This window comes from Chrysochloris asiatica, unplaced genomic scaffold, assembly GCF_000296735.1.
Source record: "Chrysochloris asiatica unplaced genomic scaffold, ChrAsi1.0 scaffold00038, whole genome shotgun sequence".
Taxonomy (NCBI): Eukaryota; Metazoa; Chordata; class Mammalia; order Afrosoricida; family Chrysochloridae; genus Chrysochloris; species Chrysochloris asiatica.
The window spans coordinates 14,516,480-14,528,228 of NW_006408556.1; positions in this window are offsets into that span (position 1 = coordinate 14,516,480).

The following is an 11,749-nucleotide window of genomic DNA, read 5'->3' on the forward strand; positions in this document are numbered from 1 at the left end:
CATTCCAGTATAATGGGCATGGTCATCTGCTTCAGCAACCCCTGCAGTCTTCCCCATAGTCCTAACAACTCCTACCTCCCAGTAGCTCTTCTTCAAAACCTTGGAGTCATTCTTGACTCGTCTTACTGTACATAGTGCTTAGGTCTCCACACTTCCCTAAAAGAACAAAACTAAGCCCAGTGTCATTGAGTCATTCCGACTTAGTGACCTGTAGAACTGTCCCACAGGATTTCCCAGTCCTGGTGTGGCACTGTGGGATAATACACTGGACCCCAAGGTTGGTTTGAACCGCAAGGTTTAAACCTCACTGAAATTTGAACTATAAGGTCAGCTAGCTATTTGAGCTCACCAGCCTCTCTGTGGGAAAAAGTTGGGGCTTTCTGCTCTCCCCAAGATTTAAAAGCCTTGAAAACCCTACACAGAGTTGCTATGAGTCAGAACCCACTCCATGGCACTTAACAAAAACAGTAAGAAGAAGACCTGTGTGGCACCACAGGATAAGCACTGTACTGCTAACTGCAAAGTGGGTGGTTCAAACACACAAACCACTCTTTGGAAACCCTATTCAGGGTTGCTATGAGGTGGAATCACCGATGGCACTTAACAACAACATAAATAAGGAAAACCGGTTAATACCACTATTATTCAAATTTACATACCAACCACTAAAGCCAGTGATGATGAAATTGAAGAATTCTAAGATCTTCAGTATGAAATTGATCAAACATGCAATCAAGATGCATTGATAATTACTGGTAATTGGAATGCTAAAGTTGGAAAAAATAGGAAGCTGTTGGAAAATATGGCCTTAGTGATAGAAATGATACTGGAGATCACGATAGAATTTTGCAAGACCAATGACTTATCAATTGCAAATATCCTTTAAAACAACATAAAAGGCAACTAACTATACAAAAACCCCACCAGATGGAAAACACTTGAGTCAAATTGACTACATCTGTACAAAGAGATGGTGGAAAATCTCCATATCATCATTCAAAACAAGGCCAGGGGCAGAATGGAACAGACCATCAATTGCTCATATGCAAGTTCAGGCTGAAGCTGAAAAAAATTAAAACAAATCTACCAGAGCCAAAATACGACCTTGACTATATCCTACCTGAATTTAGAGTCCATCTCAAGAACATATTTGATGCATTAGGCACTAAAGACTGAAGCCCAGAAGTGTTGTGGGATGATATCAAGAGCATCTGACATGAGGAAAGCAAAAGGTTATTATTCAAAAGACAGGAAAGAAAGAAGAGACCAAAATGGATGTCAGAAGAGACTCTGAAATTTGCTTTTGAGCATGGAAAAGCTAACGTGAATGAAAGAAATGAGAAAGTAAAACAGCTGAACAGAAAATTTCAAAGGGCAGTTTGAGAAATAAAAGTAAAGTATTATAATGAAATGTGCAAAGACCTAGAGTTAGAAAACCAAGAGGGAAGTTCATGCTCAGTATTTCTCAAGCTGAAAGAACTGAACAAAAAACTCAAGCTGTGGGTTGTAATATTGAAGGACTCAATGGACAAAAGGAGTCCTGGTGTGGTGCTGTAGGATAAGGTACTGGACTGCAGGTTGGTTTGGGCCAAAAGGTTGGCGGTTCAAACACCAGCTGTTCTTTGGAAACAATGTACAGGGTCACTATATGAGGTGGAACCTACATGATGCCACTTAGCAGAAACAACATGGGCAAAATATTGAATGATGCAGAAAGCACTTAAAGAAGATGGAAGGAATACACAGAGTCACTGTACCAAAAAGAAATGGTCACAACATTCAGCCATTTCAAACATATGATTGAGAATTAATGGTACTGAAGGAAGAAGTTCAAGCTGCACTAAAGGTATTGGCAAAAAGAAACCCCAAGGCTATAGGAATTGATGAAATACAAATGAAAACCTTTCAGTACTGGAGACGCTCACTCCAGTATTTGGGAAGACAGCTACCTGGCCAACAAGATTGGAAGAGATCCCTATTTGTACCCATTCCAAAGAGAGGTGACCCAATGGAATGTGGAAATCATCTAGCATTATCATTAATACCACAGGCAAGTAAAATTTTGCTGAAGAATAGTTTTTAAATGGTTGCAACAGTACATTGACAGGGAACTGCCAGAGGCTCAAGCCGATTCAGAAGAGGACATGGAACTAGAGATATCATTACTGATGTCAGATGGATCTTGGCTGAAAGCAGAGAATATCAGAAAGATGCTTCTTCTTGTTGTTAAGTGCTATTGAGTCAGTTCCGACTCAGAGTGACCCGAGCGTATAGTGACTCATAATGCATCCAAAGTTGTAAATCTTTGCAGCCTTTCTTCCCTGGAGCTGCTGATGAACCTGAACCCCTGATCTTGTGGTTCAAAATTCAGTGCTTATCCTACAGAGCCATCACACTCCAAGATGTTTGCTTGTGTTTTATTGACTATGCAAAAGCTTTTGACCGTGTGAATCATGACAAACTATGGTGAACATTGTGAAGAATGTGTATTCCAAAGCACTTAATTGTGTTCAGGAGGAATCTGTACATAGATTAAGAGACAGTTGTTAGAAGAGGATACTGAAATTAGGAAAAGTGTACACCACAGGCTTGTATCCTTTCACTATACTTATTCAATCTGTATGCTGAGCAAATAATCGGAGAAGTTGGATTATATGAAGAAGAACATGACATCAGGATTGGAGGAAGACTCATTAATAACCTCCAATATGCAGATGATGCAACCTTGCTTGCTGGAAGCAAAGAGGACATAAAATATTTATTGATGAAGATCAAAGATTACAGCCTTCAGTATAGATTGCATCTTAATGTAAAGAAAACAAAAATCCTCACCACTGGACCAATAAATAACGTTATGATAAATGGAGAAAAGATTGAAGTTGTCCAAGACTTCATTTTGCTTGGATCCATTATCAACATGCATGGAAATTGCAGTCAAGAAATCAAATGACGGATTGCATTAGGCACATATGCTGCAAAAAACCTCTCTAAAATGTTAAAGAGCTTTGAGGACTAAAGTGCACCTGACCCAAGGCCTCAATTGCCTCATAGTATTATGAGAGTTGGACAATGATTAAGGAAGACCATACGAGAATCAATGCATTTGAATCGTGGTGTTGGAGAGGGATATTAAAAGTACCATGGTCTACCAGAAGAACAAACAAATCTGTGTTGGATGTACAGCCAGAATGCTCCTTAGAAACTCAGATGGTGAGACTTCTGACATGTTAATAAGGAGGGGCCAGTCCTTGGAGAGGATATCATGCTTGAAAAGAAAGTCAGCGAAAAAGAGGAAGACCCACCCCAACAAGATGGACTGACAGGGTGACAGCAACAATGGGATCAAATGTAACAATTGTGAGGAGAACACAGGACTGGGCAGTGTTTTGTTCTGTTGTGCATAGGGTCGCTATGAGTTGAAATTGACTTGACAGCACCTTAAAGCAACAAAGAGCTTCACAGAACACGGACCCCAGATCTAAAAGATGTACTTCACTCCCAGCTCTTCTTTCCTGGCTCTTTTTGGCTTACTCTCTCTCTCCTTTTATCTCTTGTAAGATAAAAGGTTCTGCATGCCACACCCATGGGACTCTCCTTTACAGTGGAACAGGATCATGATAAGATTAAACGTGGAGCATAGTGGTTACAAATCAGGTTGCTAATCTCACAGCCAGCAGTTCGAAACTACCAGCTGTTCCGCGGGAGAAAGATGAGGCGTTCTGCTCATGTAAAGATTTACAGCCTTGGAAACCCTGTACAGGGTCGCTATGAGTTGGAATCGACTCCACGTCACATAACAACAACGACAACATCCCACTATTAATCCTTTTATTGGTTTATGACATCAGATCACATGATAGGAAATTATAACTCCCAAACCACTGAGAATCATGACCCAGTCAAGCTGACACAAATTTTGGGGAGACACAGTTCAATCCATGACATGCCCTAATGGGACTAAGATAAGTGTATTACTGAGAGAACTTGTTTGCAGCCATCCATTGATGGCAGAGATATGCATGTTTAAATAACTTTTGTTTGGAATAAACCCTATCATGCATGAACTGGAACTCTAGTACCAATGCCTTTTTTTCTTGTTTAACTTTTTATTGTGAATTGAGTGAAGGTTTACAAAGCAGATCATCAGTTTTACATCCAACACATCATTCACTTTATTTCAATGACTACAATTCCATGAATGCAACATCAGTTCTCCCACTTCATCCCTTTGATTCTTGTTTCCATTCTTCCTTCTTTCCTAACCCTTTTGAATTGTTTCCTTAGGTAAATGCTGCCCTATTGATCTTGAATGGTTTGACTACTCTATGGCATGCATACTGCACTAGTGTTGATGTGCTGTTCCCTCCGATATACTGTTTACCGTTTTAGGTATTCCAATCAGTTATAGGCAGAAGACGGACTTACAAGCTTTCTATGGCGATATTTCTGGTTATTCCTTTCTCTCCCCATCAAGTGTCTATTTTATAATGGTATGCCAGGGAAGTCAAGATTCAAAAGACAGCCAAGCATCTTAACATTGTTTCCCTCCTTTTTGCCCTTTCCAAACATGCCTCAATCCCTGTATCCCAGAGCCCTGTTATTCAAAGGTAGTGCATACATCATTATTTACCTCTGTCCCACTTAGCCCATGTGAACTTGACTAACTCTTCTCCCATCCACCTTGTTCTTCCATTCCCCTCCCCCTTCTTGTGTATTGACCCCATCCCTAGCACCCAAACGATCCTGTGTCTATTCCCTACCCCCCTTCCCCTCCCTCCCCTCACCCCACCCTCACATCCTGGTAACCAGCAAAGAATCCTTACCCACCTTTAGTATGGGTTCCTTTTCTTAGTTTGTTACAATAGTCATCCTATGCAGTATTTCTCTTTTTGTGACTGACTAATGTCACTCAACATAATGTCCTCAAGGTTCATCCATGTTATGTGATAGCTTATAGCCTTCTTGTTGTTCTTCAATGTAGCATAGTATTCCATTGTGTGTATGTACCACAGTTTGTTTATCCATTCTTCAGTTGATGGCCACTTTGGCTGTCTCCATCTTTTTGCTATTGTAAATAGTGCTGCTATGAACATTGGTGTGCATATATCTACTTGTGTTATGGTTCGTGTTTCTTGTGGGTAAATACCAAGGAGAAGAACTGCTGGATCATAAGGTAGTTCTATTTCCAACCTTCTGAGGAAGTGCCATATTGCTTTATAGAGAGATTGGACCATTTTGCAACCCCACCAGTAATCCAGGAGCATCCCAGTCTCTCCAGCACATATTTGGACTCATACCTCTTAAGTGGTGGGCATTTGTTTTCACCTCAGGCAGAAGGGAAGAAAGAGGGATATTTTGTCTGCTTCCCCAGACTCGAAATCATGCCCTGAGATCGGTTATACAGCCATTGTCAGTAGGGTGAGAATGCAGAACCAGGAATGACTGGCAGCTCAGGCCTTGGAGTAATGAAACAGTCAGAGATGGGAACGGGAGAGTCAAGGCACTAGGCAATGGAGAGAAGCATGTGACGGGGAAAATTAATTCACCAGGTGTCAAGAGACTAGATTAAGTCCTGACTCAGTTACTAAATAACTCTGTCACTTTGGTCAAGTTCCTGAAACTGTTTAAGTATCAGTTTCCTCATCTGTAAAATTGGTAAGAAGTGTTACCTTGTTTGAGTATGATGCAAAGGAAATAAGGTATGTGAAGACCAGACACACCAGTCAATCAAGTAGATTCCATATCACGGTGACTGTACTCCATAAGGTTTTCATAGCTGCTTTTGGAAGCAGATCTCCAGGCCTTTCTTCAGAGGTACTGAGTATGTTCAAAAGGTCAATCTTTTGGTTAGTAGTGTTTAACTCTTTGCAACATCCTGGACAGCAGTTATGTGAAAGCCAATTGCAAAACACAAGTGCTAGATAAATGTAAGTCATTGTTCAATTCAGCAAAAATGTTTTTTCGTTTCATTATAGAAAATGTGAAACTTGTACACTAGTAGAGAGACTAGCAAAAAAACACATATTATATGATGTCACATATTTACATGAAATGTCTAGAAAGACACATTTACAGAGACAGAAAGCAGATCAGTGGTTGCCTAGGACTGGGGTTGGGTTTGGGAGCAGGAATCGACTGCAGAGGGCACAAGGGAACCGTGGGGCAATGGGAATGTTCTGAAACAGGATTGTAGTACTGGTTGTGCAAATCTCTACAGTTATGAAAACTTATTAAATTCTATAGCTAACAATTGATAAATTTGGCTGGTATGTAAATTATACCTCAATAAAGCTGTTTTTCCAAAAGTAAAAATAAGGAAGGTAGTTTAATAAGCCTCCTGAACAATGATCAATTTGTAGCCAATTTTGTTTTCTCATGGTATTATTATAAAGCTGATTTTAGATTATATTATTTCATTTCAATATATCTTTAAAAGATAAGGACTTTCATTTTCAAAAATGTAACCAGGATCCCAAGATCAAGCTAAGAAAATTCAACAAGATTTCTTTAATGTCACCAAACATTCCATCAGTGTTTAACATCAGCCATTTCTTTTTGCTACAGTGACTCTGTGTATTCCTTCCATCTTTTGAGGATTTCTGAATCATTCAATATTTTGCCCATAGAATCCTTCAATATTTCAAGTGGAGGCTTGAATTTTCTCTTCAGTTCCCTCAGCTTGAGAAATGCTGAGTGCGTTCTTTCTTTTTGGTTTTCTAACTCCAGGTCTTTGCACATTCCATTGTAATATTTGATTTTGTCTTCTCAAGCTGCCCTTTGAAATTTTCTATTTGGTTGTTTTACCTCCTCATTTCTTCCATTTGCTTTAGCATTTCTATGCTGGAGAGCAAGTTTCAGAGTCTTTTCTGACATTCATTTTGTTTTTTTCCTTCGTTCTTGTCTTCTTAATGACCTTTTGCTGCTTTCTTCCTGCATGATGTTCTTGATGTCATCCCATAATACTTCTGGTCTTTGGCCTTTAGTATCTAATTCATTAAATCTGTTCTTGAAATGATCTCTGAGTTCAGGTGGCTTACATTCTATGTCATATTTTGGTTCTTGTGGACTTGTTTTAATTTTCTTAAGCTTCAGCAATTGATGGTCTGTTCTAGTGTGCCCCTGGCCTTGTTTAAGCTGATAACATGAAGTTTTCCACTGTCTCTTTCCAAAGATATAGTCAATCTGATTTCTGTGTATTCCATCTGGTGAGATCCATGTGGATAGTCATCTTTTATGCTGTTTAAAAGAGGTATTTGCAATCAACAAGTCACAGGTCTTGTAAAGTTCTATCATGTTATCTCCCATATAATTTCTATCACCAAGGCCATATTTTCCAACTACTGATTTTTCCTCGTTGTTTCCAACCTTTGCAATCCAGTACATCTTGATTGCAAGTCTGATCAATTTCAGACTGAAGAAGTTGGTAGAATTCTTTAGGAGTTGTTGCATAACTTTAGTCGTTGTTGCATACATTTGAATAATAATGGTATTAACCGGTCTTCCTTGTAAGTGTATTAATATTGCCCTATCACAGACAGTGTTGTACTTCAAAACAGATCTTGAAATGCTCTTTGTTATAATGAATGAGACGCCATTCCTCTTCAATTTTTCATTCCCAGCATAATAAACCATGTGTTTGTCTGATTCAATCCATTTAAGCTCACTAAGGCCTAGGATCTCTATGTCTATGAGTTCCATTTCATTTTTGACAATTTCCAAGTTTCACAGTTTCATACTTTGTACATTCTAATCCAGGTCTTTGCACATTCCATTATAATATTAAACATATTTATGGATGAAGGTCAAACACCACAGCCTTTGGTTGGGTTGTGCATCAATGTAAAGTAAAGAAAAATCCTCACCACTGGACCAATAAATAACATCAAAGTAAATGGAGAAAGGATTGAAGATTCAAAGACTTCATTTTGCTCCAATCAACCATTAACATGGAAGCAGCAGTCAAGAAATCAAATGACATATTGCATTAGACAAATATTTTGCATAAGACTTTTAAAAATGTTTAAGAGAAAAGATAACAGTTTGAGGACTAAGGTGTGCCTGATCCAAGCCATGGTATTTTCAATAACCTCATATGCATATGAAAGTTGGACAGTGAATAAGGAAGAACTTAGAAGATTTGATGCATTTGAGTTATGGTGTTGGAGGGGAATATTGAAAATACCATGGGCTTCCCAAGAAAAACAAACAAACCTATGCTGGAAAAAATATAGCCAGAATGCTCCTTGGAAGTCAGGATGGCCAGCCTTTGCCTCTTATCCTTTGGACATATTATCAGGAGGTCCCACTTCTGGAGAAGGACATCATGCTTTGTGAAGTGGAGGGTCAGCAAAAAGAGGAAAATCCCCAATGAGATGGATTGACACAGTGTCAGCAGCAATGGGTTCAAGTGTAGCAACAATTGTGAGGTTGGCACAGGACTGGGCAAGTTTTGTTATGTTGTGCATAAGGTCACTGTGCGTTGGTACCAACTACATGAAGCCTAACAACAACAAGAAGTTTACTGCTTGCAGGGTGTTTCAGGCTCCAGTGCCTGGGAGAGGAACCTGGCTGCCTTTTTCAGCTGAGGAGTCCGTTGGGATTCCAGGGAAGCCAAGACAGTGTGAGCTTGCAGGACAAAATACTTGATAGGAGAGAAAGCTTGGCCATCCTCAGAGAGTTCCCCAGGAGCAGTCAGCTGGGGACTGATCTGCAAGTGCAAGGACAAGACTAGAGGTAGAGAAGGAATGTAATAGAAGGATCAGAAGGATACTCTCTGGCGCTCACATGGGCTGGAAATAGTACCGATTCCCACCAGCTGAATCAGAAAACCTCATATTTCAAGAGGTATTGAGTAAAGTACATAAAATGGTTTTTCCTCAGTGGTGGAGAAAAATTAACCCTAGATTGGAGGTTGCTCGGTTCTCATCTAATAAAGTTTAAAAAGTAAATCTTAAAAGCATAAAAATTTTATAAGTAAATGAACTGCATCCCAGACCAAAACTCAAAGGCTAGTTTATTAAAATATTAATAAAATATTAAAATAGCCAGGATTTAACATGGTGAAATTCACAACGTAGAGCTATGATGAGAAGAAAACTTATTTGAAACTGGTCCAGAAATAAATTGTAAAGTTAGTAGATAAGAACTTTAAAACAATTATTATAAGTCTTCCATATGTTCAAGATGCTAAAGGAATTTGAACTTATTAAGTAGTGATATGGAAGATATTTAAAAGACCCATACCAAACTTTTATAGATGTAAACTACAATGAAAAATACATTGGATGGAATTAACAGCAGATTAGATGCTGAAAAAGAAAAGATTGATGAATTTGAATGCATAGTAATAGGAACTATTCAAAATGAAATACAATGAGAAAAAAAGGCAGGGGGAAAAATAGCTACACATTAGTGAGTTATGGAACAAAATTCAATCAGTATAATTCCTGAAAGAGAGACCTTGAAGGGAGAAGGGTATAAAATATATTTTAGAAAATAATAGCCAAAAACTCTATAAATCTATAGACACAATGAAGCTCAATGAATCCTAAGCACAAGACACATGAATAAAACCACACCAAGATGCAGTAATAAAGAGAAAATCTTCAAAGTAGTCATAGAAGTAAATGATACATTGCATACAGAGGAACATAGATAAGGATGATTGCAGATTTCTCATCAGAAACAATGTAAACCAGGTAACAGTAGAGCAACATTTCTAAAGTAACGGAAAAAGGCACCTGTTCACCTAGAATTATAATTCCCAAAGCAGACTATATCTCTCCTAAATCTACTCAATTTTCCCCCGTGATTTCCTGTTTAAAGGTCAGATTACCCTGGACACAGATCCTAAGACAGAAATGATCATACAGTGGATTTGTTGGGAAATGCTCAGGAATCAACATATGAGGAGATGCAAAGAAAGCAGGATTGGGCAGAAAGGAAAACTGAACTTTGATGCAATCTCCCAAAGAGCCTCAGAAGACATTATTGAGAGTTTTGAAAATGAGCTATCTCTTCAGAGTTGTTCCAAGTTGGGATTAGGGGATCAGACCTTTAGACTCACAGATAAATCATTGATTGGATGTGTGATGCCCCAGGAAGCTGGCTTGGTCTTAGGTGAAGCAGCTCCCTTGGCTAAGAACAATTTCTAGAGAAGGGATCAGCCCTTAACACCCAAGACACCCGGGGTAATGAGTACCTAGATTCTGAAAGGGTATCTGGATCTGGGTGGCTTCCCACTATCCACCACATTTTTCAAAACTAAATGGGTAAAATCCAATCTTCTTAGCATGGCATACACAAGGCCTGCCATAGTCTTGCACCTGTTCACTTTCAGCCTGGATGAGGAAGGAAGCCTTCACCTTCCCTTCTAGTTCCTGTCCTCAACCCACTTGTCTTCTGACAAACTTACACAAATTCTTTAAATTATACCTGAATGCACCTCTTCTGGGAAACCTCCCCTCACTATCCTTGTGGACTGAATGATGTTTTCTCTTCAGGGTAGCCCAGCATAGTGGTTTAGGAGTGTAGCTTCTGGAACCAGGATTTGAATAGCAGCTCTGCCACTTGCTAGTTGTGTAACCTGATGCAATTTACTTAACCTGTCTGTATCTTAGTTTCTGCATCTATGAAACAGGATAACAATAATACTCCACATCATTGGGTTGCTGAAGAGAGCTAAATGAGTTAATATGTGTAAAGTTGGAGCAGTATCTGGCAGAAGTAAATAGCTGCTGTTATTGTTTTTGTTGTTGCTATTCAAGGTCTCACTATGCATTTGTTGAAGGCATCAAGGATGAAAGAAAGGAACTGGGAAAGACAAAGAGCAGAGTATGTTCAGGAATGTTGAGTAATCCAATCTGTCACAGGGGAGTACTAGCCTCTGTCAGCCTATGTTAAGAAGAGTTTTCAATGTCACAGTAAAAAAATGAGCATCTTATTTGTTAAGCAATAAGAAACAATGACATAGTTTGTCAACAGATGGGAGAAAAAAAGTCAAAGAGAGGGACAGATTGAATCACGAGGAGAGGCATATATGTGGTGAGGTGACAGTTGTAGGTGAGGGTGGTGTTAGAAAAAATGAGACAGGGAGATGTATGGGAGGACTGGGACAGGTAGAAGAAATGGGTTTAGGCGAAAGCTATAGGAATCCTGGTGTGGCGTTGTGGGTTAATACACTGAACTACAAAATCAGTTTGAACAGCAAGATTCGTATTTCAACCTCACCAGCCGCTCCTCGGAAACTCTATACAGGGTCGCTATGGGTCGGAACCATCTTAACGGCACTCAGCAATATGAATATATGGAGGATGGAGTGGGGAGTCAGGTAAGGCTGATGGGGACAGGTGAGTAGTGATCGGAACACTCGGGGAGTGGCAAAGATAAAGGGTGATGCAGACAAGTGAGGTTGAAGGGAACAGGTAAGAAGTGATGGGCCCTGGTGGGGGATGGGATTAAGCGAATGGCAGGACCAATGAGGAGAAGCTGAAAGCGGGGACTGGACCATTCCAGAGGAAATCCTAGGGCTGAATGAGTTGAGAGAGAGGCAAAGTACAATGTGATGTCAGAGAAGGAGCGGTGATGTAAGAGCTGGGGCGGTGGGGCGGTGATGTCAGGGCTGGTGCTGATGCTGGCGACGCAGTGCATTGTGGGCAGCTCCCCGTTCTGCTGCTGCTGCCACCGTCGCCCGAGGACGATCGGGGCCGGGCCGGGCCGGGCCGGGATGGTCCCGGTCGGGAGGCCGCCG